The following is a 26365-nucleotide window of genomic DNA, read 5'->3' as shown; positions in this document are numbered from 1 at the left end:
TATATGATAGTTTGATAAGGGCTTATAAAAATAAATACATGTACTTTTTATAATGCCAAACACTGAAATCTGGCATCATGTCTAGTGGATATAATTACAGAAGGAAGTGTGGGATGGTATATGTTAAAAATCTATTTTCAGCAACACTGCAATAACAAACAAAAAAATGTGTCTGAAGCTCTTCCTTCTTATGAACAATCTCAGTCTGGACATCAGTTCTCTAGTATATTTTGTGTGTTCACCTGTTACAAAGGCATAGTACAAAGCAGGGGATTTTAACCACATTTAAAATCATTTTATTTGTAGAATATTTGTAGCAACTAAGGGATGCAGATGCAATTATTTAATAAAAGGACACACACACAGGGAGGATTAACATATTTCTTGCTGAGCCAAGAAGACCTCCTCTTTTTCTGGATGATATTCATATATCCAGAAGTGACATGTGGATGAAACAGTCTGTAGACAAGGAAGAGTATAATATTCCTGGGATAACTCTTTCTTTTCCTAAGAAAGTAGGGGTAAGCATATTAGCTGAGGTTATATGCAGCACAAAGGTATTAAACAAACATGGAAATTAAATTTACAATGATAAGTACAAAGCTCTACAAATCTACCAGAACTGAGTATTGTTTATTAAACTGAATGACATAATATTTCATGAAATATAAATTTTGGGATGTATAGAAAGAAGGTAACATAAAGAGATTAAAAAAACCTTACATTTATGAGTTCAGATTAAATGGGGGGAAAACAAGACATACAAAAAATTACGTGAATCTAATTGATGCACTTGTATGAACTACTCCATTTGTGCTTATCTCTGCACCTTCTTCCTGGAGGATGTCATGGCAATCCATTCCAGTATTCCTACCTGGAGAATCCCCATGGACAGAGTAAACTGGAGGGCTACAGTCCATGGGGTCGGAAAGAGTCAGGCATGACTGAGCGACTAAGCACATGCACCTTCTTAGAAATTACCAATAAAACACTTGAAAAACTTACATTAAGCTAAAAATAAGGCTCATTATATTCTTTAGTAAAGCAGGAAAATAAGAAAATATGAAAAATGAATTGCTATAAATGTCAGAAAATTTTTAATGATAATGAAGGAACTCTAAGGCCAAAAGGAAATCAAACCATATTTTAATAACATACAGAAAATAATGAAGAAGACATTATATTTTAGAAATTATTAAATATCAACAAAGTAGTCCTCAGAGAAAAACTTAAGGCCAAAATACATCTCATCATTTGGCAAAAGTGAAATTAAAATAATTTAAGCATATACTTTTAAACGTTAGAACCACAAACCAAACCTGTGAGAATCAAGCAAATGAATTAATAAAGATTAAAGTGGAAAAGCCTTCCTCAGTGATCAATGCAAAGAAATAGAGGAAAACAATAGAATGGGGAAGACTAGAGATATCTTCAAGAAAATGAGAGATACCAAGGGAACATTTCAGGCAAAGATGGGCTCAATAAACGACATAAATGGTAGGGACCTGACAGAAGCAGAAAATATTAAGAAGAGGTGGCAAGAATACACAGAAGAACTGTACAAAAAAGGTCTTCACGACCCAGATAATCACGATGGTGTGATCACTCACCTAGAGCCAGACATCCTGGAATGTGAACTCGTGGGCCTTAGGAAGCATCACTATAAACAAAACTACTGGATGTGATGGAATTCCAGTTGAGCTATTTCAACTCCTGAAAGATGATGCTGTGAAAGTGCTGCACTCAATATGCCAGCAAATTTGGAAAATTCAGCAGTGGCTACAGGACTGGAAAAGGTCAGTTTTCATTCCAATCCCAAAGAAAGGCAGTCCTAAAGAATGCTCAAACTACTGCACAATAGCGCTCATCTCACACACTAGTAAAGTAATGCTCAAAATTTTCCAATCCAGACTTCAACAATACGTGAACTGTGAACTTCCAGATGTTCAAGCTGGTTTTAGAAAAGGCAGAGGAAAAAGAGATCAGGTTGCCAACATCTGCTGGATCATCGAAGAAGCAGGAGAGTTCCAGAAAAACATCTATTTCTGCTTTATTGACCATGCCAAAGCCTTTGACTGTGTGGATCACAATAAACTGTGGAAAATTCTGAAAGAGATGGGAATACCAGACCACCTGACCTGCCTCTTAAGAAACCTGTATGCAGATCAGGAAGCAACAGTTAGAACTGGACATGGAACAACAGACTGGTTCCAAATAGGAAAAGGAGTACGTCAAGGCTGTATATTGTCACCCCCCTTATTTAACTTTTTTTTCCATTTATTTTTATTAGTTGGAGGCTAATTACAATATTGTAGTGATTTTTGCCATACACTGACATGAATCAGCCATGGATTTACATGTGCTCCCCATCCTGAATCCCCCTCCCACCTCCCTCCCCATTCCATACCTCTGGGTCATCCTAGTGCACCAGCCCCGAGCACTTGTCTCATGCATCCAACCTGGACTGGTGATCTGTTTCACACTTGATAATATATATGTTTCGATGCTGTTCTCTCAGATCATCCCACCCTCGCCTTCTCCCACAGAGTCCAAAAGTCTGTTCTGTACATCTGTGTCTCTTTTTCTCCCTTGCATATAGGGTTATTGTCACCATCTTTCTAAATTCCATATATATGCATTAGTACACTGTAATGGTCTTTATCTTTCTGGCTTACTTCACTCTGTATAATGGGCCCCAGTTTCATCCATCTCATTAGAACTGATTCAAATGTATTCTTTTTAATGGCTGAGTAATATTCCATGGTGTATATGTATCACAGCTTTCTTATCCGTTCGTCTGCTGATGGGCATCTAGGTTGCTTCCATGTCCTGGCTATTATAAACAGTGCTGCGATGAACACTGGGGTACACGTGTCTCTTTCAGTTCTGGTTTCCTCGATGTGTATGCTGAGGAGTGGGATTGCTGGGTCATATGGCAGTTCAATTTCCAGTTTTTTAAGAAATCTCCACACTGTTCTCCATAGTGGCTGTACTAGTTTGCATTCCCACCAACAGTGTAAGAGGGTTCCCTTTTCTCCACACCCTCTCCAGCATTTATTGCTTGTAGACTTTTGGATAGCAGCCATCCTGACTGGCGTGTAATGGTACCTCATTGTGGTTTTGATTTGCATTTCTCTGATAATGAGTGATGTTGAGCATCTTTTCATTTATCTGTTAGCCATCTGTATGTCTTCTTATATGCAGAGTACATTATGAGAAACATTGGGCTGGAAGAAGCACAAGCTGGAATCAAGATTGCCGGGAGAAATATCAATAACCTAAGATATGCAGATGGCACAACCCTTATGGTAGAAAGTGAAGAAAAACTAAAGAGCCTCTTGATGAAAGTGAAAGAGGAGAGTGAAAAAGTTGGCTTAAAGCTCAACATTAAGAAAACTAAGATCATGGCATCTAGTCCCATCACTTCATGGGAAGTAGATGGGAAAACAGTGGAAACAGTAGCTGACTTTATTTTTCTGGGCTCTAAAATTACTGTAGATGGAGCTTGCAGCCATGAAATTAAAAGACACTTACTCCTTGGAAGGAAAGTTATGACCAACCTAGACAGCATATTAAAAAGCAGAGACATTACTTTGCCAACAAAGGTCCATCTAGTCAAGGCTGTGGATTTTCCAGGGGTCATGTATGGACAGTTGTGAGAGTTGGACTGTGAAGAAAGCTGAGCACTAAAGAATTGAAGCTTTTCAACTGCAGTGTTGGAGAAGACTCTTGAAAGTTCCTTGGACTGCAAGAAGATCCAACCAGTCCATCCTAAAGGAGATCAGTCCTGGGTGTTCATTGGTAGGACTGATGTTGAAGCTGAAACTCCAATACTTTGGCCACCTGATGCTGAGAAGGATTGAGGGCAGGAGGAGAAGGGGACGACAGAGGATGAGATGACTGGATGGCATCACCATCTCGATGGACATGGATTTCGGAGGACTCTGGGATTTGGTGATGGACAGGGAGGCCTGGCGTGCTGCAATTCATGGGGTCGCAAAGAGTTGGACACGACTGAGCGACTGAACTGAACTGAAATGAAATGAAAGCAAAAAATGGTAGCAATGCAAAAATGTTCAGTAAGAACAATACAAACCTCCGGTGACTGTTTCTTTGGGAAAAAGTAATAAAAGAGAAAAGATCACTAGTCAAGAATTTTCTCAGAAGAAGAAAATGTTCACATATCATCATATCCTATGTACACATGTATTCAGGAAAGAAATATTAAACTCAAGAAGCTAAATCCAGCAATGCATTAGAAAAGTTATAAAGCAAGTCAAAATTTATTCCAAGCAAGCAGAAGTAGCTATTATATTTGGCAGTCTATTAATGCAATTCATATGTTAACATATTAAATAGAAAAAAATCTGAAAATGATTATAATAAAACCTCCATGAACCAATGAAATTGCTCAGTAGTATCCAAATCTTTGTGATCCCATGGACTGTCGCCTACCAGGTTCCTCCATCTATGGCATTTTCCAGGCAAGTGTACTCACTGGGTTGTCATTTCCTTTATCCAAGGAATCTTCCTGACCCAGGGATCAAACCCAGGTCTCCCACATTGCAGGCAGACGCTTTACCGTCTGAGCCACCAGGGGAGCCCGAATGATCAGTAGGGAAATGGCTTAGAAATATTCAACACACATTTAAGAGAAGTTACAAAAGAGGAAACTGAGAAACTTTCTTAAAATGATAAGTGTATTCATTAAAACTCTACAGCCAACACTTTACTTAATGAGAAAAAAAGTTGGCGCATGTATTTTAATGTCAGGAATAAATCAAAGATGACCACTCTGGTGGAGTATCAACATAAAAACACAATAAGAACTATCCTATACAATAAAACAAAAAGTCATAAAAATATTTGCGATTGGAAGGGAAAAAGTGAAACTACCATTGTTAAGGCTAAAATGTTATTTAGGAGAGTATTAAAAACAAACTGAATTTATCTTAAATTTCAACAATTGTGCTGGTTACAAGATCAGTATAAAATAGGTAGCCTTATATAAAATGGTTGTAACAATTGGAAAATGTATTCAATAAAATAAAAATTCCATTCTGGCAGCAACATAAAATGAAAGTTACCTAAGTGTGAATCTATAATGATGCATAAATCACCATGGAAGAAATCATAAAGTCCAGGTCATCACTGAACTTTAGTTGGTCTAAATATTTATTTACATACTATTGAAACCAAAGTGTGTTTATTTGCAAAAGGACACTTTGTTGCAGGAAGAACTCATGAGCATATACCAGAAGAAAACCATAATTTGAAAAGACACATGCACCCCCATGTCCATTTTGTTGTTGTTCAGTTGCTAAGTTATGTCCAATTCTTTTTGACCCCATGGACTGCAGCACACCAGGCTACTCTGTCCCCCACTGTCTTCCAGAGTTTGCTCAGATTCATCTCCACTGAGTCGGTGATGCTATCTAAACATCTCATCCTCTGGCACCCTCTTCTCCTTTTGCCTTCAATTTCCCCCAGCATCTGAGTCTTTTCCAATGAGTCAGCCCTTAGCATTGATTGGCCAAAGTAATGTAGCTTCAGGTTCGCATCAGTCCTTCCAATGAATATTCAGGGTCAATTTCATTTAGGATTGACTGGTTTGATCACTTTTCTGTCCAAGAGTCTCAAGAGTCTTCTTCAGCCCCACAATTCAAAAGCATCATTTCTTCAGTGCGCAAACTTTTTTATTGTCCAACTTTCACTTCTGGAAAAACAATAGCTTTGACTCTACAGAACTTTGTTGACAAAGTGATGCCTCTGCTTTTCAATACACTGTGACAGAGCTTTCTTTCAAGGAGCAAGTGTCTTCTAATTTCATGGCTATAGTCACCATCCACAGTGATTTTGGAGTCCCCCCAAAAGAAAATCTGTCACTGCTCCCATTTTTTCCCCTTTTATTTGCCATGAAGGGTCACATCATGGTCTCAGTTTTTGAATGTTGAGTTTCAAGCCAGCTTTTTCACTCTCCTCTTTCACCCTAATCAAGAAGTTCTTTAGTTCTTCTTCACTTTCTGCCATTAGAGTGCTGTCATCTACATATCCGAGGTTGTTGACGTTTCTCCCAGCAATTTTGATTCCAGCGTATGAATCATCCAAACTGACATTCAGCAATGATGTACCCTACACAATTGCACTCATCTCACATGTTAGTAAAGTAATGCTCAAAATTCTCCAAGCCAGGCTTCAACAGCACATGAACCATGAACTTCCAGAAGTTCAAGCTGGATTTAGAAAAGGCAGAGGAACCAGAAATCAAATTCCCAACACCCACTGGATCATCAAAAAAGCAAAGGAGTTCCAGAAAAACATCTATTTCTGCTTTATTGACCATGCCAAAGCCTTTGACTGTGTGGATCACAATAAACTGTGGAAAATTCTGAAAGAGATGAGAATACCAGACCACCTGACCTGCCTCTTGAGAAACCTGTATGCAGGTCAGGAAGCAACAGTTAGAACTGGACATGGAACAACAGACTGGTTCCAAATAGGAAAAGGAGTACATCAAGGCTGTATATTGTCACCCTGCTTATTTAACTTCTATGCAGAGTACATCATGAGAAATGCTGGGCTGGAAGAAGCACAAGCTGGAATCAAGATTGCCGGGAGAAATATCAATAACCTCAGATATGCAGATGACCCTTATAGCAGAAAGCGAAGAAGAACTAAAGACTCTCTTGTTGACAGTGAAGGAGGAGAGTGAAAAAGTTGGCTTAAAGCTCAACATTCAGAAAACTAAGATCATGGCATCCAGTCCCATCACTTCATGGGAAATAGATGGGGAAGCAGTGGAAACAGTGAAAAACTTTATTTTGGGGAGCTCCAAAATCACTGCAGATGATGCTTGCAGCCATGAAATTAAAAGGTGCTTGCCCTTTAAAAGAAAAGTTATGATCAACCTAGACAGCATATTAAAAAGCAGAGACATTACTTTGCCAACAAAGGTTTGTTTAGTCAAAGCTATGGTTTTTCCAGTAGTCATGTATGGATGTGAGAGTTGAAGTATAAAGAAAGCCGAGTGCCAATGAATAGATGCTTTTGAACTGTGGTGTTGGAGAAGACTCTTGAGAGTTCCTTGGACTTTAAAGAGATCCAACCAGTTTATCCTTAAGGAAATCAGTTCTGAATATTCATTGGAAGGACTGATGCTGAAGCTGACACTCCAATATTTTGACCACCTGATGCGAAGAACTGACTCATTAGAGAAGACTGTAATGCTTGGAAAAATTGGGTGGGAGGAGAAGGGGATGACAGAGGATGAGATGGTTGGATGGCATCACTGACTCAATGGACATGAGTTTGAGTGAACTCCAGGAGTTGGTGATGAACAGGGAAGCCCGGCTTGCTGCAGTCCATGGGTTACAAAGAGTTGGACACAACTGAAAAACTGAACAATGTGGGAGCCACAGGAGAGGTGGATTCAATCCCTTGGTCAGGAAGATCCCCTGGAGGAAGGCATGGCAATCCACTCCAGTATTCTTGTCTGGAGAATCCCATGGACAGAGAAACTTGACAGGCTACATACAGTTCATGAGATCACAAAGAGGTAAGATTGAAGCGACTTAGCATGGCAAGGTAGTCTCTCAAAAATTGAGATCTCTTAAAAATAGTCTATTCAGAAAATGTCAATAATAGTGAATGTTCAAGAAAGAGATTGGATAATTGAATTTTATATTTACATAAATTACTTTATAAGACTCCTGCCTTAATGTGCTTTGACCATAAATAATATATTGATATTAATTTGATTATTGATTTGATTATCAAATATTTGATTATCAACCAAATTATTGATAGATAATTTGGACAAGAATTTATTAGTCTCAAATACTCTTGCTCAAAAATTACAACTGATATATGGCATTACTAATTATTTTTGTGTTTGGCTTCCTAATTTTGTCAATATTAGTTTTGAAGCCATGAAAAATAAAATTTCTTCTTAAATAATTATTTTTCCCCACAGAAATAGCCTGCAATAATAGTGAGAACAAAGGTATTAAAGATTCATACTTCATGAACAATTCTAGTCAATTTATATTTACTTGATTGGTTTTATGGTCTTCTGATTTGATTCATAATTCAGAGACAATTTTGGATTTCTCATGAAAGGAAATAAATTTAAAACATTCTCTTATGCTAAATGTTTGCGTGTTATTTGCTCAGTCATGTCCAACTCTTTGAGACCCCACAGACCATGTAGCTCACCAGGCTTCTCTATCCATGAAATTCTCCTGATAGGAATATTGGAGTAGCTGTTCCCTTCTCCAGGGGATCTTCCAGACCCAGATATTGAATCCGTGTCTTCCACATTACAGGTAGATTCTTTACAATCTGAGCCACCAGGGAATCCCTCTTTGAGATAAGATGATATCTATGACATATTCTATTCTAGTTAATACATGTCACCTTTTGATGACAGTGAAAAGAAAATATTCTAAAGTATTTTTATGAATCATAAATCTTAAAATTCAGAATATTCATATCCTAGGACTCTAAAAGTAGTAGCCCCCACCTTGTACAGTGCAATCCAATGGAGCTGACCATAGTGTGCAAACATCAAAATTACGTGGGACTTGTTCAAGGGGCAGCTTACAGGTTTCTAGAATATAAATTAAAAACAATTATAATCAGATGGAAGATAAATTGAATGGTGATGAAATATTATACCCATAGGTGATTCTGATGAAACTGAATCTTGCAAAGTTTTTTCAGCTGTCAGTCTTGAAGAATCTTATGAAGAATCTTTCACGAATCTTCACATGAAGAATGTGAAGAAAAGGTTTATTCACATTGTCATGTAACAACTTAGAGGGGTGGGATGGGGTCAAAGGTGGGCAGGAGGTTCTAGAGGGAGGGGACATTTGTATACTTATGACTGATTCACTCGGTTATATAGCAGAAACCAACAAATGTTGTAAAGCAATTATCCTCCAATTAAAGATGAATTAAATTGCATAATAAGAACAAAACCACACCACAGGTGTTTATCTAAAAATGCATACCTTTAAATTAGAATTTTTTACAAATAAAAGTGATTCATCTCCTAAAAAAGGGTGATTTGCCTCAATGAACTAATATTATATTTTATGGACCAGTCATCAATCTTCTCATATCTGTGCAGAATTATGTTCAAATCACCCTGGAATTTTAAAAAGCTAAAATACCAAATCCATAACTCTATTTACAAAGGCATTAAAAATTCTAATTATAGAACACAACATTCTGTTGATTTTTTGGTCAAATTAAATAGTATAAAAAAGCTAAGGAGAAGTATTGTTATTTTAATCACAGCACTATTGCATACAACAGTGTAGAAATAAGCACATACCTGATTTTGATGAATGAGTTGAAAAACAAAGAGAAATATAAGCTCTGTGGATAGAGGGTTATTCACATTTTCTAAAACATAGAATATGTTTTGGTAATATTACAGAAAAGGGTACTTTTAAAGTGTATTTATTTTTTATTGAAATATAGTTGATTTACAATGTTGTGTTAGTTTTGAGAAAAGGATACGTTTAATAAATTATCATCTCTAGAATAATACAGTGAAAATTTTCAAACAGAATACTTATAAAACAAGCTGAAATGATAACTAAAATTTTACTAGCTATCTTGAACAAAGTGACATGATCCCCCTTGTCTTAATGTCATGTATTAAGATACTGGTGTTCAGTTCCTGAGATCACTCTTCAAATTCACCTCTGCACTGCCTGATTGCTTTGGATGGGCAATTTCTATGTGACTCACAGGCATCTACAAAAATCAAGAGTTCCTTTGTTACAACTCAGAACCAGGAATCAATTTTTTGACACACGGAAAGGAGTGCCTCCTTTAGCCTTCCAAAACTTATGCTGCTTCAGTGATTACAAGTTAATTGATCTTTTCTCCTCTGTGAAAAACCAGTCTAAATCCATGGTTTTCTCTAAGGATGCTATAATGAGAAATGTTCTTGTCTCTTTGGAAGTATGTATTTTAAGCCAATCTGAAAAAGATTTTAAGAGCAAAAGCCTCCATCATTTCAAGTATACAGTTAATTTTCTCAATGATTTTATTCAAATCCAACTTTAGAAATATTTTCCTTGCAAGGTGTTTTTTAAATGAAGCTTTAAAAAAAGGAACAACACACAAGAGTATAACACTCAGAATTTTAGTGTTTTCTCTCATGCTTCTTTGGTGAAAAAAAATGAAACGGAGTTGGTGGAGCGTTTTTTCTATTGAGAGCTTGGGTGTGAGATTTATATATTTGTTTCCTTCCTTTGAGCAGTAACAGTAGAAGGAAAGCTATCAAGAAAACTCCTTGTACAGAGTTTCATGTGAGAGAATTTAATCTGAGTACCAAATAGAATCAGGCTTGCAAGTGTCTGACATTTCTGCCCCAGGGTTGTTTTTAAACAATTTCCCCCTTTCCTGTCAGTGAAATTTGGCACACAGCTCCACACACTCCCCTATGATGAATGAAAGAGGAATAAATAAAGGTCATTTCCTCACCTAATTAGATGTCAGAAGTGAAATCAACAAAATAAAGCAACTGACTCCAAGGTGGAAAAAATGATATTTCACATGTAAATTTTATATTATTTGGACTCAGTTCTTCATAAAATTAACTCTATTCACACACAGTATGGATTAGGATTGTTTGGTTTTCTGTGAATTATCCAAGTCCTGATATTTTCTTTTGGAAGTATGCATGAACATTAGCAGTGTTGGGATTTCACCTTTAATAGTATTTGCAAGAAAAAAATTTAATTCCATGATCTCTGTTAAAAGGAAATTATACAGTGGAAGAAGTTCCAGTACCATATGTAAAATGCATAAATGACTTTTCAGAAAAGACTCCGACTTAACTGTTTCAAATGTTTGTTTTTTTTTTATCCTTTTATTTTTTTTTCCATTTATTTTTATTAGTTGGAGGCTAATTACTTTACATCATTACAGTAGTTTTTGTCATACATTGAAATGAATTAGCCATGTGGAGCCCATTATACAGAGCGAAGTAAGCCAGAAAGATAAAGACCATTACAGTATACTAACTGTTTCAAATGTTTTAAATAAGGTCCTTAAACAGAATATGCTCTGTACCCCCCAAAACAAAAATTTCTCTGATGTTTCTTTAGAGAAATTTTTATCTGTTTATTTCAATAACGGGATGACATTCCAAAGAAATATCCTTTCGGGACTTTCCTTAACCACTTTCGTCCAGTGGTTAAGACTGTGTTTCCAGTGAAAAGGACATGGTTTTGAACCCCAAATGGGAGAGCAGGATCCCACATACCAAGTGGTGTGGCCAAAAAATAGAAATCAAAATTTAAGAAGTTTCTTTCAGCTAATGATGTAACCAAGTTAAATTATTTACTATCAGCTTTCATTTTTTATTAAAACCTACTCACATATCAGTTCAGTTCAGTTCACTCAGTCGTGTCCGACTCTTTGCGACCCCATGAATCGCAGCACGCCAGGCCTCCCTGTCCATCACCAACTCCTGGAGTTTACTCAAACTCATGTCCATTGAGTCGGTGATGCCATCCAGCCATCTCATCCTCTGTCATCCCCTTCTCGTCCTGCCTCCAGTCCCTCCCAGCATCAGGGTCTTTTCCAATGAGTCAACTCTTCGCATCAGGTGGCCAAAGTACTGGAGTTTCAGCTTCAGCATCAGTCCTTCCAATGAACACCCAGGACTGATCTCCTTTAGGATGGACTTGTTGGATCTCCTTGCAGTCCAAGGGATTCTCAAGAGTCTTCTCCGATACCACGTTTCAAAGACATCAATTCTTCGGTGCTCAGCTTTCTTCACAGTCCAACTCTCACATCCATACATGACCACTGGAAAAACCATAGCCTTGACTAGATGGACCTTTGTTGGCAAAGTAATGTCTCTGCTTTTAAATATGCTCTCCAGGTTGGTCATAACTTTCCTTTCAAGGAGTAAACATCTTTTAATTTCATGGCTACAGTCACCATCTGCAGTCATTTTGGAGCCCAGAAAATTAGTCTGACACTGTTTCCACTGTTTCTCCACCTATTTCCCATGAAGTGATGGGACTGGATGCCATGATCTTAGTTTTCTGAATGTTGAGCTTTAAGCCAACATTTTAACCCTCCTCTTCCACTTTCATCAAGAGGCTCATTAGTTCTAGAATCTTCACTTTCTGCCATAAGGGTGGTGTCATCTGCATATCTGAAGTTACTGATATTTCTCCCTCCCGGCAATCTTGATTCCAGCTTGTGCTTCTTCCAGCCCAGCGTTTCTCATGATGTACACTGCATATAAGTTAAATAAGCAGGGTGACAATATACAGCCTTGATGTACTCCTTTTCCTATTTGGAACCAGTCTGTTGTTCCATGTCCAGTTCTAACTGTTGCTTCCTGACCCACATACAGGTTTTTCAAGAGGCAGGTCAGGTGGTCTGGTACTCCCATCTCTTTCAGAATTTTATTGTGATCCACACAGTCAAAGGCTTTGGCATAGTCAATAAAGCAGAAATAGATGTTTTTCTGGAACTCTCTTGCTTTTTCGATGATCCAGCAGATGTTGGCAGTTTGATCTCTGGTTCCTCTGTCTTTCCTAAAACCGGCTTGAACATCTGGAAGTTCATGGTTCACATATTGCTAAAGCCTGGCTTGGAGAATTTTGAGTATTACTTTACTAGTGTGTGAGATGAGTGCAATTGTGCGGTAGTTTGAGTGTTATTTGGGATTGCCTTTCTTTGGGATTGGAATGAAAACTGACCTTTTCCAGTCCTGTGGCCACTGCTGAATTTTCCAAATTTGCTGGCATATAGAGTGCAGCACTTTCACAGCATCATCTTTCAGAATTTGAAATACACAAATACCATACATATAGGTTCATGTAGGTTTTCATGTAAGTTTTTACCATCAAAATAATCTAAAGCTGTGATTCCATTAACAGGAAACCTGAAGACATTAAATGACTTGAACTTGTATCCGGATAGCTACTAACAGAAACAAAAATGTGATGAACTTCTTGTGTAATGTTTGCTTTACTGTTCAAATATGAATGCATGCTACCAGTGAAATGCTTGCTATTTTGGTATTGGCTGATAAGTGTTCATAAGAATAGTTTGCTTCATGCTATTTACCTTTTGTATTTGCTTTACTTCAAAGGATTTCACAAACATCTTGAAAATGAAACTATAAAGTGTCTAATGTCAGAGATGGAGAAAATAAGACAGGGAGAAATTTAAGGAAAGTTTCAACAATAACTAAAGATTCAAGCAAGAATTACAACTTAGATCTCTTGAAAAGAAATTCAGTTCTCAGCTATCTATCAGATAGTATCACTGTTTGTAAAATAAGCTTCTGTTTAACATCTCTCTTGTTGAAGAAGCTAATTTGCCAGGTTCACTTTCAATTGATTGTACAATTGTTTTATTAAGGTTGCATGTAATAATAGAAGCAAAGACCATTAAAATAAACATAGTATCTCTCACTTTATTTAATAATTCCTTTTTATGCATACCAAACTATGTAACCTTTCTTTAAAGTAAAATTTTAAGTGGACCAAACGTACTGACCCCTTTCTTGAATACTGGCATAACATTAATGGAATTAATGGTGTTTCACACTATTATCAGAGTATTCATAGAGTAGCACATTAAAACAGGAGGTTACAGAGATCTAAAAATAATAATGAGCAATCAGTACAAAACCATATTTAGATTCCCAGGTGTAATACTGCAATATCATCTGAATCCAATTCCTGAAGGAATAGGACACATTTACAGCAATTAAACAACACTCCCTTTTATCTCATGAAATGGTGAAAATCTGTTTTTGCAATCAGCAGCAATTATTGGTCCATTATCCCATTTTCCCTCTGAGGATTGTACATGATCTTGGACCTCCTTTAAACACATGAGCTCCCAAAACTTCAGCCTTAAGGGATTAGCCATCAAAATGTAAAGAGCGCTTAGTAATGGCCCATGATGAAATAAAGGCAGCGCAACCTCAACACAGGGTGCCTGAATATTCAAGTAAATATATAAAATTAATAAAACCATTCTGAAAATGCAGATCATAAAATATAACCAAATATATACTGCTTAGGTCAGCATAAATGATATTCTCTAGAGCTGGAACAGAAATCACAAATTATAAAAACCAAGGAGATGCCTAATTATATTTGCTTTCAGGGACATCACCTGGGATCAAAATAGCAATAGACAAAATAAATTTATCAATCTAATACACAGGGAGATAAGACATAGTAGGAAATGATTAATGACAGCAGTTTACATTTTCACCTGAAGGATTTCAAACTACTTTGTAAACAATAAAATTATACCCTTAAAAAAAAAAGCTATCAAGCAAGTGCCTTTCATATGCAAAACACTAGCCTCAGAGTTATAAGCAGCATTCTACCTGCCAAGAAATTTAGTGAGCTGGCCTGACAGGTAATGGCTTCAAGGTGAAATGTGATTAACATCCTGTAAGTGGGGCAAGCCATACTGGACAGTTATAGCCACTTAAATCACTCTTGGCCGGAGTAGCCGGGGAACATTTAATAAAAAAAAAAAAAGTAATATTTCATCTGACTTTTGTCCTTTCTTGGGGAATCTTAAAGATACTTGGACAAGTTAGATTTATGCCAAAGCATTTTCTGATCCAGGGCAAGGTGGAAAAGAATCCTCAAGACCATACACCTCTCTGCCTCTCTGTTCCTGGCTATTATGAAAAAGTATGAAGACATTTATCCTAGAAAGGATGCGTAGCTACCATTCTCAAGCCAGTAGGTGTATGGTGGTGAGTAACAGCATCCTTGGGTTGACAACGGCTAAAAGATTGCTTTGTTCTTCCCTATGCTGTACTATTTGATCCTCCTTGAGACAAAGGTGAGAATCATTTTTTTCTGTTGAAGTATAGTTGATTGACAAAGTTGTGTTAATTTCTGCTATACAGCAAAGTGATTCAGTTATGCACCGCCTAGCCATTTCCACATTTCCTGGAATGTGATCCCACTGGTTAAAAATTCCCAAGATGGAAAAACAATCTGAGACATCATAGCTATGCATTTTGTTTTTATCCAAGAGCTTCCTCTCCAGATATTGATCCAGCTGACTCTCATCTTTCCCTCGAGCTAGCGGTGTTCAAAATCATTACTGGGCATGGTAAATGACAGTTCCCAGCATATGAGAAAAAAACAAGCTTTGTTAGGAAGGCTAAAATTTCTCTTATCTTCATGGCCATATCAAACTTACCCATTTGCTTTACAGAGTAATATTCTGGTTAACTGACATTTAATTAAAGAACCCTTTGGAACATTTCTTTCTTACTAAGTTAAAAAAGAAAAAAGATGGAACTAATCTTTCATATTCTGTTTATGTCAGAGTAAAACACAGATCTCACCAGAAAGTCTCTAAAGTGATAACTTAAAAGCTCTTCCTTATGATGCTTTCCACAGTAAGCAAGTGTTTATTCTTGAAATCAGATCAAGTAGAAACATATGTCTTATCCCACTTTCTTCTCTTTCTGTCACTGCAGAGTTAAAGCTATTTTTTACAACTTTAATTACTAATGTTTATCACAGTTAGGGCAAAATATTTAAATCACATGTTTATATTATTGTGCCAATTAATTTCTAGTTTTTATCCACAGCGTTGTTTTTTTCTGTATCTATTTTGATACTTAAGAAAGAGATAAATGAAAGGGTAGGGGGAAAATGGGGATAAGTTCAATGACACTCAAGATTCTGTTATCTAACTAGATTAAGATGCTCCCTGTAATGACTGGGAGTTTGGGATTAACAGATGCAAACTAGTGTAAATAGGATGGATGAACAACAAGGTCCTACTGTGGAGCACAGGGAACTCTATTCGATACCCTGTGATGAACCATAATGGAAAAGAAAGTGAAAAAGAATAGATACATGTATATCTGAGTCACTTGCTATACAGTAGAAATTAAACACAACATTGTATATCATCTATACTTCAATATGTTTTTTTAAAGATGCTCATTGTAACTGATACCAAAATCTTTCCTGAAATTATTCCTCATCTTTACCATGATGTTTTCCCTTATTCCATGGAGAAAATCCTATAATTCATGCAAGATTCACCTCACATCCATACTCTGTTCAAAATATTCAGTATAGAAATTAACCACTGTGATACTGGAGCACCTAATTTTGCCCCAATGATAGCTTACATTTTGCCACTATCACTGCATGTTTTTTGATTTCTACATATAAGCATATTGATTCAATTATTCAATGTTGTTATTTAATAAATGTTGTCCATTATCCTAAATTCTGTAAAGAAGGAAAGATGAGTCAGACTTGGATATGTAACTTCAAATTTTTCTATCAGTGAAACTTTGGACATGTGCATAGATAAATTTGATGTGGAGCTGAAAATATGAAATAACATGAGAAGCCCAGATTAAGAGTTACAGGAGCTCATAAATAGGAAAAGGAGGTAAGAGAAGATGGTGAAGTGGAGTGTACTACATGGCTACACAGTCTGGGCTTCACTCTGTAAAATAAAAGGAATAAGTGAAGCTTTTCAATAGCACAGTTAAATGGCCAGGTATAGCCTTGAGGAGAATTAACGTGACAGCAATGATTATGTTGGATCTGGCTGAGCATGACTAGAATGTGAGAAAGCACTACACCATGAGAAACTTAATGAGAACCTCAATTAGGTAAGTGTCAGTGAAAGAAAAGAGAAAGAAATAGACGCAAGATCATTGTTAAAGGTAGATTTAGCTGCACCCAGATGCTGGTGATGAGATATTGGAGGTAGGGGGTGGGAATCAGTGTTTGGGAACTAAACTACTGAAAGGTTTATGAGAAAAAGAATCATACGTAAAAGAAAGGAAGCCTAGTCTGGAAAAGGTGAGAATTTAAGATTGGACACCCAAGAATGAAGGTCAGTAAGATTGCTCCCAATTTTAGGACACATGTACACAGTTTCATTAAAAATACACTCAGGAATTTAAAATTCACATAAAGTTACATGAAATTATGATCTTATGAAACTTCTAGGGGAATCTACAAAAGGAAAGACAAACTTGGCCCTTCTCTTTGAGGGTAATTCTTACAAGGGATTTTATAGTAGATTACTCTGGCCTGAACTCTGACATGGCAGGGACATATAGTATTGACGTTTGAGAGATTTTTTTTTTTATAGGCAGACTTTCAAAACATGTTGATGATATATAATCATGCCAAGATCTTCGCCAAGGACTTTATGTATGCTCTTATAAGGCAACTTAAAATAGGAGTGGATTATGTGCTCCAGAAGTTTCTGCTCCCATCTTGGCTATTTCTTTCTTTTTGTTTGTTTATTTATATTTTGGCAGTGCTGGATCTTCACTGTTGCACAGCCTTTTCTCTAGTTGTGGCAAGCAGGTGCTAACCTCTGTTTGAGGTACACGGGCTTCTCATGGCTGCGGCTTTTCTTGTTGCAGAGCGCAGGTTCTAGGGCTTCAGTAGTTGTGACGAGAGGGCTCAGGAGTTGTGGATCCTGGGCTCTAGAGCACAGATGCAGCAGCCGTGGCACATGAGACTAGCTGCTCTGGGGCCTGTGGGATCTTCCCAGACCAGGGATCGAACCCATGTCTCCTGCATAGGCAGGCGGGTTCTTAACCTGTGAGCCACCGGGGAAGCCCTGCTTGTTCCTTTGCAACAAAATTTCTTCCTTTGCAGCATAACCTCTTGTTGATAATATTATTCCTAATGGTGACTGAGAGGCTAAATATACAATGGGCACTAGTCAGATCACACATGATAAGGTAAGTCTGAGTCACAATCTCTGCAACAATCAGCTCAGGAAGCCACACACCAACCTCTTCCAGCTTTAGACCCAGAGAGATCAGAACTTGGTCAGGGACCGCCAGCTCTCCACATTTTTGCTTCTGCTGAAAAGTCAGGGCTGACTAGAGAAAGCCAAATAAGTTCCTCTAACTGATTTATGAGATGCTCCACTTCTAGTTACCTGCTTCTAGATTCCCTGTGCCAACAGCCTCTGTGCCAACAGTTAGAACACGTCTGAAGTTTTCTCATCTTACACTATAAACCTTTCCCACTCCACTGCCTGACTTTGCGAATCTGCCAAATGCAATCTCCTTTCACTTCAACGAGCTCTGAATAAATAGCTTCTGTTTTTCTCATTTGTGTGGGCCTCATATACTTTCGGTTTTCTTGCAGAAGCCATCTGCACTGCTCATCCTCGGACTGCAGCCTTTGAACAGTGGCAGGACCCATGGAATCCCATTGTGCCTTGCTGCTCATCGATTATCAAATCTGCATCAACATGGGACAATGGAACCAGTGATAGACTTATTTTCTTAGGCTCCAAAATCACTGCAGATGGTGACTGCAGTCATGAAATTAAAAGACGCTTACTTCTTGAAAGAAAAGCTATGACAAACCTAGACAGCATATTAAAAAGCAGAGACATTACTTTACCAACAAAGGTCCACCCAGTCAAAGCTATGGTTTTTCCAGTAGTCATATATGTATGTGAGACTTGGACCATAAAGATAGCTGAGCACCGAAGAATTGATGCTTTTGAACTGTGGTGTTGGAGAAGACTCTTGAGAGTCCCTTGGACTGCAAAGAGATCCAACCAGTCCATCCTAGAGGAAATCAGTCCTGAATATTAACTGGAAGGACTGATGCTGAAGCTGAAACTCCAATACTTTGGCCACCTGATGTGAAGAACTGAAGAAGCGACTCACTGGAAAACACCATGATGCTGGAAAAGATTGAAGGCAGGAGAAGGGGATGACAGAGGATGAGATGGTTGAATGGCATCACCGACTCGATGGACATGAGTTTGAGTAAACTCCGGGAGTTGGTGATGGACAGGGAAGCCTGGCATGCTACAGCCCATGGGGTCACAAAGAGTTGGACACAACTGAACTGAATTGAACTAGGGTGTCAGCACCAGGTCTCAACTCTGCTGTTTGGTTTGGGGTCCTCGACTATTCTCAGGATGCTTTTTAATACCGTAACAAAAGGGATACTTCAATAAAGATTCTCCTGCCAGCTTAAAAAAAAACAAGATTTTTATTTGTTCAGTCAGGACCATAAACAAAATTGCCATCCCTGAGTTCCCAGTGGTACCTAACCCAAACATCACTCTGTCTTCAATTCCTCGGGAGCCACCTTACTTCATTGTAGTACAGTGAGCATTTTTCATGGTGCTTGTGCATCAGGACAGTCAAGAGCTTTATGCCTTCACTTGGGAGGACAGCAATATACCTGGACATTTATGTTCCAGAGATTCACTGAAGGTCCTTCCTATTTTTCTGAGGTCCTTGATCAAGACTTAAAAGACCTAAATTGCCTTTGTAATTCAATTCTAATTCAATAAGTAGATGATTCCCTACTGTGTTGAAAGAACAAGTAAAACTACTAAAAGGATCACATTTTCTTGTTCTCAATGTTAGAAGAAAAGAATACATAAAGTTGCAAAAGATAAATTACAGTTTTACCCAAACACAGTCCAATATTTAGGCCATGACCTATCTGTGAAATTAAAAAATAAAAAAATTCTCTCTTGACAGACTAAAGACTATCCACACTTATCCTAGAACTCTTAAAAAACAATTGAGAAGATATCTAGATTTAATGGGGGGTTGAAGATATTGGGAGCACCCTCCTTTATGAATGGAGTAAGTCCTCAGTAGGAGACCCATTGCTTTGGAAACCCAAACATGAACAAGACTTCTAGAACCTGAAGTAGTTTCCTTAAAAGCTTCCTTAACTACGAAATACATTTTGTTTGATCTGTGCATGGGTGATTTGTGCCCTTTTGGTGGTTTATGGGAGCAATAAAAAAATCCATAACTTACTACATGATTTCACATTTTACCCAGTTGCAAAAGCTAATCTGCTGTTTTAGGGCAATAGCTACCACTAGAAACTTGTGGATACTTGTGCTAAATTAGCTCTAAGCTGCCTACTTCATCTCCTGATTCTCATTCAGTAGCAACACAACACTTTTTACAGCCAGCTGACTGCTGCTATGAGATTCGGTCACATTCTGCCTCTCATATTACTATTCACCACTATAACAACCTGATTCCCATGACTCTCAAATCCATATCTGAATAAGAGGGACCTTAGGATTATCTTAGGGTTAGGAAACTTTTGGTACCTCACTTAGATGTATCAGAGGCTCCCATAGAGAATACTGACCTAATATTACTTGTTGACAGGCTTCCCTTGTGGCTCAGTTGCTAAAGAATCCACCTGCAATGCAGGAGACCTGGGTTGGGAAGATCCCTGGAGAAGGGAAAGGCAACCCACCTCAGTATTCTAGCCTGGAGAATCCCATGGACTGTACAGTTCATGGGGGTCACAAAGAGTCCGACACGACTGAGCAACTTTCACATTACTTGTTGATGGCTTCTGCCTCAAAGCTGAGTCTGAAGGTTATCAAGCAAGATATGCTACCACTAATTTAAATTCTCCTTAAATACCATTCTCTATCTGAGATTAAATCTGCCCAGATGGAAGAATTTACTGCACTTGCTAGACCTTTTCAACTAGCCAAAGTTCAGAGTGCACATACATATTGCAAGTGGGTATGCTTTTGGAGTAGTACATGACTTTGGAATGCTTTGTAAACAAGAAAGTTTTCTCATTTACTGTAACACCTAATGAAAATAAAAATGCAGTGCAAGTTAAGAAACATTTAGATGTACTCCTGCTTCTAGAGAGAGAGCTCTTATAAAGCAGTCTGTCACTGTGCTGCTCAGTCTCTCAGTTGTGTCCGACGCTGAGATCCCATGGATTGTAGCCCACCAGTCTCCTCTGTCCATGGCATTTTCCAGGCAAGAATACTGCAGCAGTTGCCGTTTCCTCCTCCAGGGGATTTTTCCCTACCCAGGGATCAAGCCTGTCTCTTGTGCCTCCTGCATTCGCAAATGGACTCTCTACCACTGTACCACCTGGGAAGCTTCAAACCCATGAAAAAAAGAGAATATGAAACTAAAAGAAATTCTCCAGCCAAATAGATACACTTATTCAGCTGTAATTCTATCTAGACCCTCAAAAGTTAAATCTCTGGAGTGAATCAAAGAGGCCATAATAAATTACAGTGTTTGGTCTCTGATTTTGAAAAGGCAGAATGAAATGATCTGGTTATGTTCTTCAGATAATCTTACTCCCATGATAGACCTTTGGTGGTACCAGATGACTTTAAATGGAGATGAGCTAAATTTCTCCATGAAACTATTCAACATGATACAGACCAATTAATGACTGACTTAAATCAACCTTAGTGGAGAATGTTTAAAAAGATAGCTGATGTATTTTCACAGCGTACATTCACTGTCAAAAACACAACAATGAAGGTGACATACAGCCACAGTCCAAAGGTTATAAGGTCCCTTTGAACACCTTGAGATGCATTTTTATTCAGGGTCTATTCTTTATGGGATTTGAATATGTTTAGTAACTATATATCTATTTTCAGCATAAGTTGAAAATGTTAAGATCCTGATGCTTGGAAAGATTGAGGGCAGGAAAAGAAGGTGGCAACAGATGATGAGAGAGTTGGATGGCATCACCGACTCAAAGCACATGAGTTTGAACAAACTCCGGGAGATGGTGAAGGACAGGGAAGCCTGGCGTGCTGCTATCCATAGAGTTGCAAAGAGTTGAATATGGCTTAGTAACTGAACAATAACAGAAATTACAGTTGCTAAAAAGCTGCTTGATTTTGTTTCCAAGCCATATCAACTTTTTATAAAGTGACCAAGACATACACTTCACAGGACTCATTACATTAAAAAAAAACCTTTTAAAGCATAAACAGTTACTCAAATACTACACTATCATTATTAACTACAATCTCCTGGAAAGGTAGAAAGATTCAGTGTCATCCTTACATTATAACTAACAAAGATTTCAGAAAACCTGGCGCCCCCTTTTTCAAAGGACCTCCCACCAGCCTTCTTGGCCATCTGGTTCACTCCCTTTGAGCCAGTCATATCTATTGTTTCCAATGAATTGGTAGCTGGAAGACTGGTACCTTCAGGAATTTTTCCTTCTTACTAGACTCTTCTCTGCTGCATGAAGACATGGCAAAATATTTCAACGGGCTCATGTACTATTACCAGTCTTATCACCAATGGGTTAAGCTCATCTTTCCAGAACATCTCTCTTCATAATGTTCAACCAGATTTCATGTACTAGAAGGCTGCTGTTTATTCCCTAAGTCATGTCTGACTCTTTGCACCCCATAGACTGTACCCCACCAGGCTCCTCTGTGTATGGGATTTCCTAAGTAAGAATACTAGAGTGGGTTGCCATTTCCTTCTCCAGGGCACTAGAAGACACATCAGAGAAAAAGCGATCTTGAGCTGACCTTTGAACACCATCAGATGGATTTTATCCAGATTCCACTCTCCAGGGGATTTGAATATGTTTCAGTTATTGTATCTTAACAGTTAACAGCAAATCTTGGTGTTAACAACATATACAGCTGTGAAATTCCAGGAAGTCAATCCTTAGGTTGACATTTGACAATTAAAGAATAAATTAAAATTTGAAGACATGATTTGAAGACTTTTCTGAGAGACGGTACCGTGCTAAGGATTCTCAGAGATCCACTGCCCTTAGTCTTATAGACTGCCAGATTCATCCATCACCAAACTCTCTGACAAATTGCCTCTAGGTAACTCTGGTCTCATCAAATGAAACCATAGAGAACTATACCTGATAGTACTTCCACTTGCCCCTCCATGGGCAAATGACCTTAAACAAACACATCTATAACCAGTAAGTGTTAGTAATTCAGTCATGTCCGACTGTTTGAGACTCCCATGGGCTATAGCCCACCAGGCTCCTCTGTCCATGGGATTTCCCAGGCAAGAATACTGAAGTAGGTAGCCATTCCCTTCTCCAGGATACCTTCCTAACCCAGTGATCGAACCCAAACCTCTTGCATTGCGGGCAGAGGCTTTACCATCTGAGCCACCAGGGGAGCTTATCTATAGTAGTCCTTATTAAATACTAGTAACCAAAGGTCTTTTAGACCTATTTTTTAAAAAAGCCCTTTGCAGCTCACGTAGACCCAGGGGGTAGAGAAATGTCTTCTAGTCATTTTTTTTTTAAGAGCTATGCTGATAGCAGCTAGACTTGAAAAGGAAGTACTATTTAACTGCTCACATCCAGCAGTGACTGAGGCAAACCAGAAAAAGAGCCAGTTGCTACAATCTGTTTGTTAGACCTCAGTTCATTCTAAACTTGAATTCAACAACCTTCATAGGACAATAAGCTAATTATTTGCCAGCTAGAAGACACTGGTAGAGATCCAAGTATATAGCCCAGATAATGTAAGGCCTTAGTTCTGACCTTATGTAATTACATCTTTTCTTCTGGATATACACATGTCCTAACCAGGTACTACTTCCTTTGTGATCAAGATACCTGGAGCTGTTTGTCTCAGACTTAAGCTTCCTGTACTTCAGGATAGTATTTCCAAATTTGTCTGTACAAACACACTACTTCCATAGATAACCAAGGTAGGATATTACAAACAACACACGAGCTATAAAACAAGGCCATTCTTAGCTATGGAGGCAATCTACCTGGGAGAAATACTGACTCATTGTTTCTGTGAACAATCAGAGCACTGTTCCCAGTGGAACGGAATTGTGCAAACAGAAAAGGTTGCAACAAATTGGTCCCTCACTTTGAAAATATTAATGATAATACTTTTGCAACTAACGGAATACAGATCAGTCTCAACATGTTGTCAAAAGTCATGATGAACAATTACCTTGGGCTAGATTTCCTCTTAGCCAGTCATGGTGGTGTCTGTACCATGGCTAACCCTTTGTGTTGTTTTGGACCAATGGAACAGGTGAGGCATAACAGACTGCACACTGCCTTAAGGAAAAAGATACTTGGCACCCTAAGTTGTTTCTCATGCCCCATGGGGTTTGTTTTCTTGACCTGAGTTGGGCAACTGGGGTTACTGCTTCCAAAGTATCTTACAGGGAATGTTATTTGTTGTTGTGTGTATGTGTGTGTGCGTGTGTGTGTGAGAGAGAGAGAGAGAGAGAGAGAGAGATAGTGGTCATGATGCTGGTTTGATGATTTATTCCAGAATCTTAAATCTTCTATGCAGTTGCTCTCTTGCCCAATAATCACTGTGATGACACAACAACAAAAAAGGTCAAGAAGATCTCTAAATATAGCTGGCCAAGGAGAAATATGGACCACCCCCAAGGAGTAAACATCTAGAAATTTAGCCTACCCTGGACTGTTCAACTTCTCACAAGCAAGAGGGGAGATTAAGACTTGGATACACAAACAAATGCTTGAATGTACAAATAAACAATGACTAGGCAATAAACAGGCTTCCCTGATGGTAAAGAATTGGACTGCAATGCAGAAGACCTAGGTTTGATCCCAGATTCGAAAAGATCCCATGGAGTAAGAAAAGGCAACATGTTCCAGTGTTTTTGCCTGGGAAATCCCATGGACAGAGTAGCCTAGCAGGCTACAGTCCATGGGGTTGCAAAAGAGTCAGAAATGACTTAGTGACTAAAAGCAAAAACCTGTATTTGATCTATAAAAATGGCAGTTTAAATCTAATCATTAATCTCATTCACTGAGGAAGTTCTAATAAAAGAAAAATGAATCAGAGGTGACTATTTCCTAAATTAGATATAAAAGATAAGATTGAATCAGACATATTTTTCTAAGAAAATGAACATCGTAGTATTTGAATACTATTGCCTTTATACTAATAAATCAATTTTAGGTATATGCTTATAGCATCATTATCCTATTGACCTTGACAGTTTATTGAAACAAGCTTTGGCTTGTTAGTTCTCTATTGGTCATGATATAAGCACGAGTTTTTATCATTTATTGTTCACATGAATTAAAGACTGCAAAAATATTTTTCTTAAAGATGAGGTATCACTAAGTACTCATTTTCAATTATTGTTATTTCTTTCATCAACGTGTATTGGGTCCATAAAAGTGAATACAAGATGAAAATCATTTCATGTGAAAATATTCCCTTTAAATTGGTTATAGTTTTATATACCTTAGTTTAGTATCTATGTTCATAATAAAAGTCTGTGTCAAATATTTCTTTTGTTAATAGTAATCATATTGGCTATAAAATTGAGAACAAAATACAATACTAATTCACTTTTGATTTGTTCCAAGTGTTCCTTTAGATTACATCACTTTTTATGGTAATTTATATGAATAAAAAATACTGGAACTCAACAGCTTTTAACTAGTTGAATTTTTTTCCTCTAACTCAAAAGCATATTTAAGTCTATTTTTAGAGATATTCCCTCATACAAAAATTTTTAATTGCTAAATGTGATCTAACCTAATTTCGTTTCATATCAAGTCCAAATATATGACTGAAAAGTATAATATTTCAGATTATTTGGAATAGTTTAGATCCTCTTGACATCCTATTCCCAAGTCTAATTATATGAAAAAGATACAGACATGAATAAATCAATATGATCATGGATTGTGTAGTACTTATAATATTTACCATTAATAATCTGCATATAAATGGACACACAATTCAAACATGATGTTCAAGGGTCAACTATACTGCATTTTGTTTGTCAGCTAATGGATATTTGGATCATTCTACTTTGTACTTATTATCAATATTCCTGCCATGAAAACTTGTATACCTGGAGTCTTAAGAAACATAGGGGCTGAATTGCTAGAGCGTATGGTAAGTCTGTATATAAATTACATATAAGAAATATGTGAGTGAGTCTGTGTGTATATGTATGTGTGTGTATGTCCTGTGTGTGGAGGTTGGTACCTGTGTATGCGATGGACTGTTTTATGAGATGAAAGTAATAGAAGAGAAATCATTCAATGGAAATTAAATATAAAAATAGTCATATTTTAACAACAATTATGTTTATTTTAGTTTTTTTTCACACACAAAATAGACCTAGAGACATGACATTTATAGTCTGTGATATCCTTTTAAAGTGTTAAGTCAAAAGTACTCTCCTTAACTTACTCTTCCACCTATATCCCAAGCCTAAACTCTATTTATCACTTATTCTAATGAAAAACAACAACTTTGTTACATTTAAGTCTTCCTCATTCTCTTATGTGTATTTTAGTATTAATCAACAATTATAACATTGTTTCTTTTATGTAGTTCATGATATATTCCTGCTCATGTGCTTCAGTTGGGAAAGACCAGCCTGCCACCTACCTGTGTAGAATGGATGAGAAGAATATCAGATCACATGATCTCCTGAGCAAGCAAAGTGGTACAGCAAAGCTGAAGGAGGGAAAACACACCTCAGTCCGAACTCATCCACTACTGGCCTCACTTAGAACCACAGTTGTTGCTAAGTCTTGTC

At 37.6% G+C, this 26365-nt stretch overlaps 1 long non-coding RNA gene across 1 annotated transcript; it reads right to left on the bottom strand.

The window, feature by feature from the left end:
* Positions 1-296: 296 nt before the first annotated feature.
* On the bottom strand, positions 297-26365 carry LOC110149888 (uncharacterized). The gene is made up of 3 exons (XR_002317563.2): positions 26215-26365; positions 8522-8608; positions 297-507 (listed from the first exon to the last, which is right to left on the bottom strand). It is a non-coding gene; the product is annotated as an uncharacterized lncRNA (long non-coding RNA).

Source organism: Odocoileus virginianus, chromosome 14 (genome assembly GCF_023699985.2).
Source record: "Odocoileus virginianus isolate 20LAN1187 ecotype Illinois chromosome 14, Ovbor_1.2, whole genome shotgun sequence".
Lineage (NCBI taxonomy): Eukaryota > Metazoa > Chordata > Mammalia > Artiodactyla > Cervidae > Odocoileus > Odocoileus virginianus.
The sequence above is the reverse complement of the archived record's forward strand: the minus strand, read 5'-3'. Positions and strand labels throughout refer to the sequence as shown.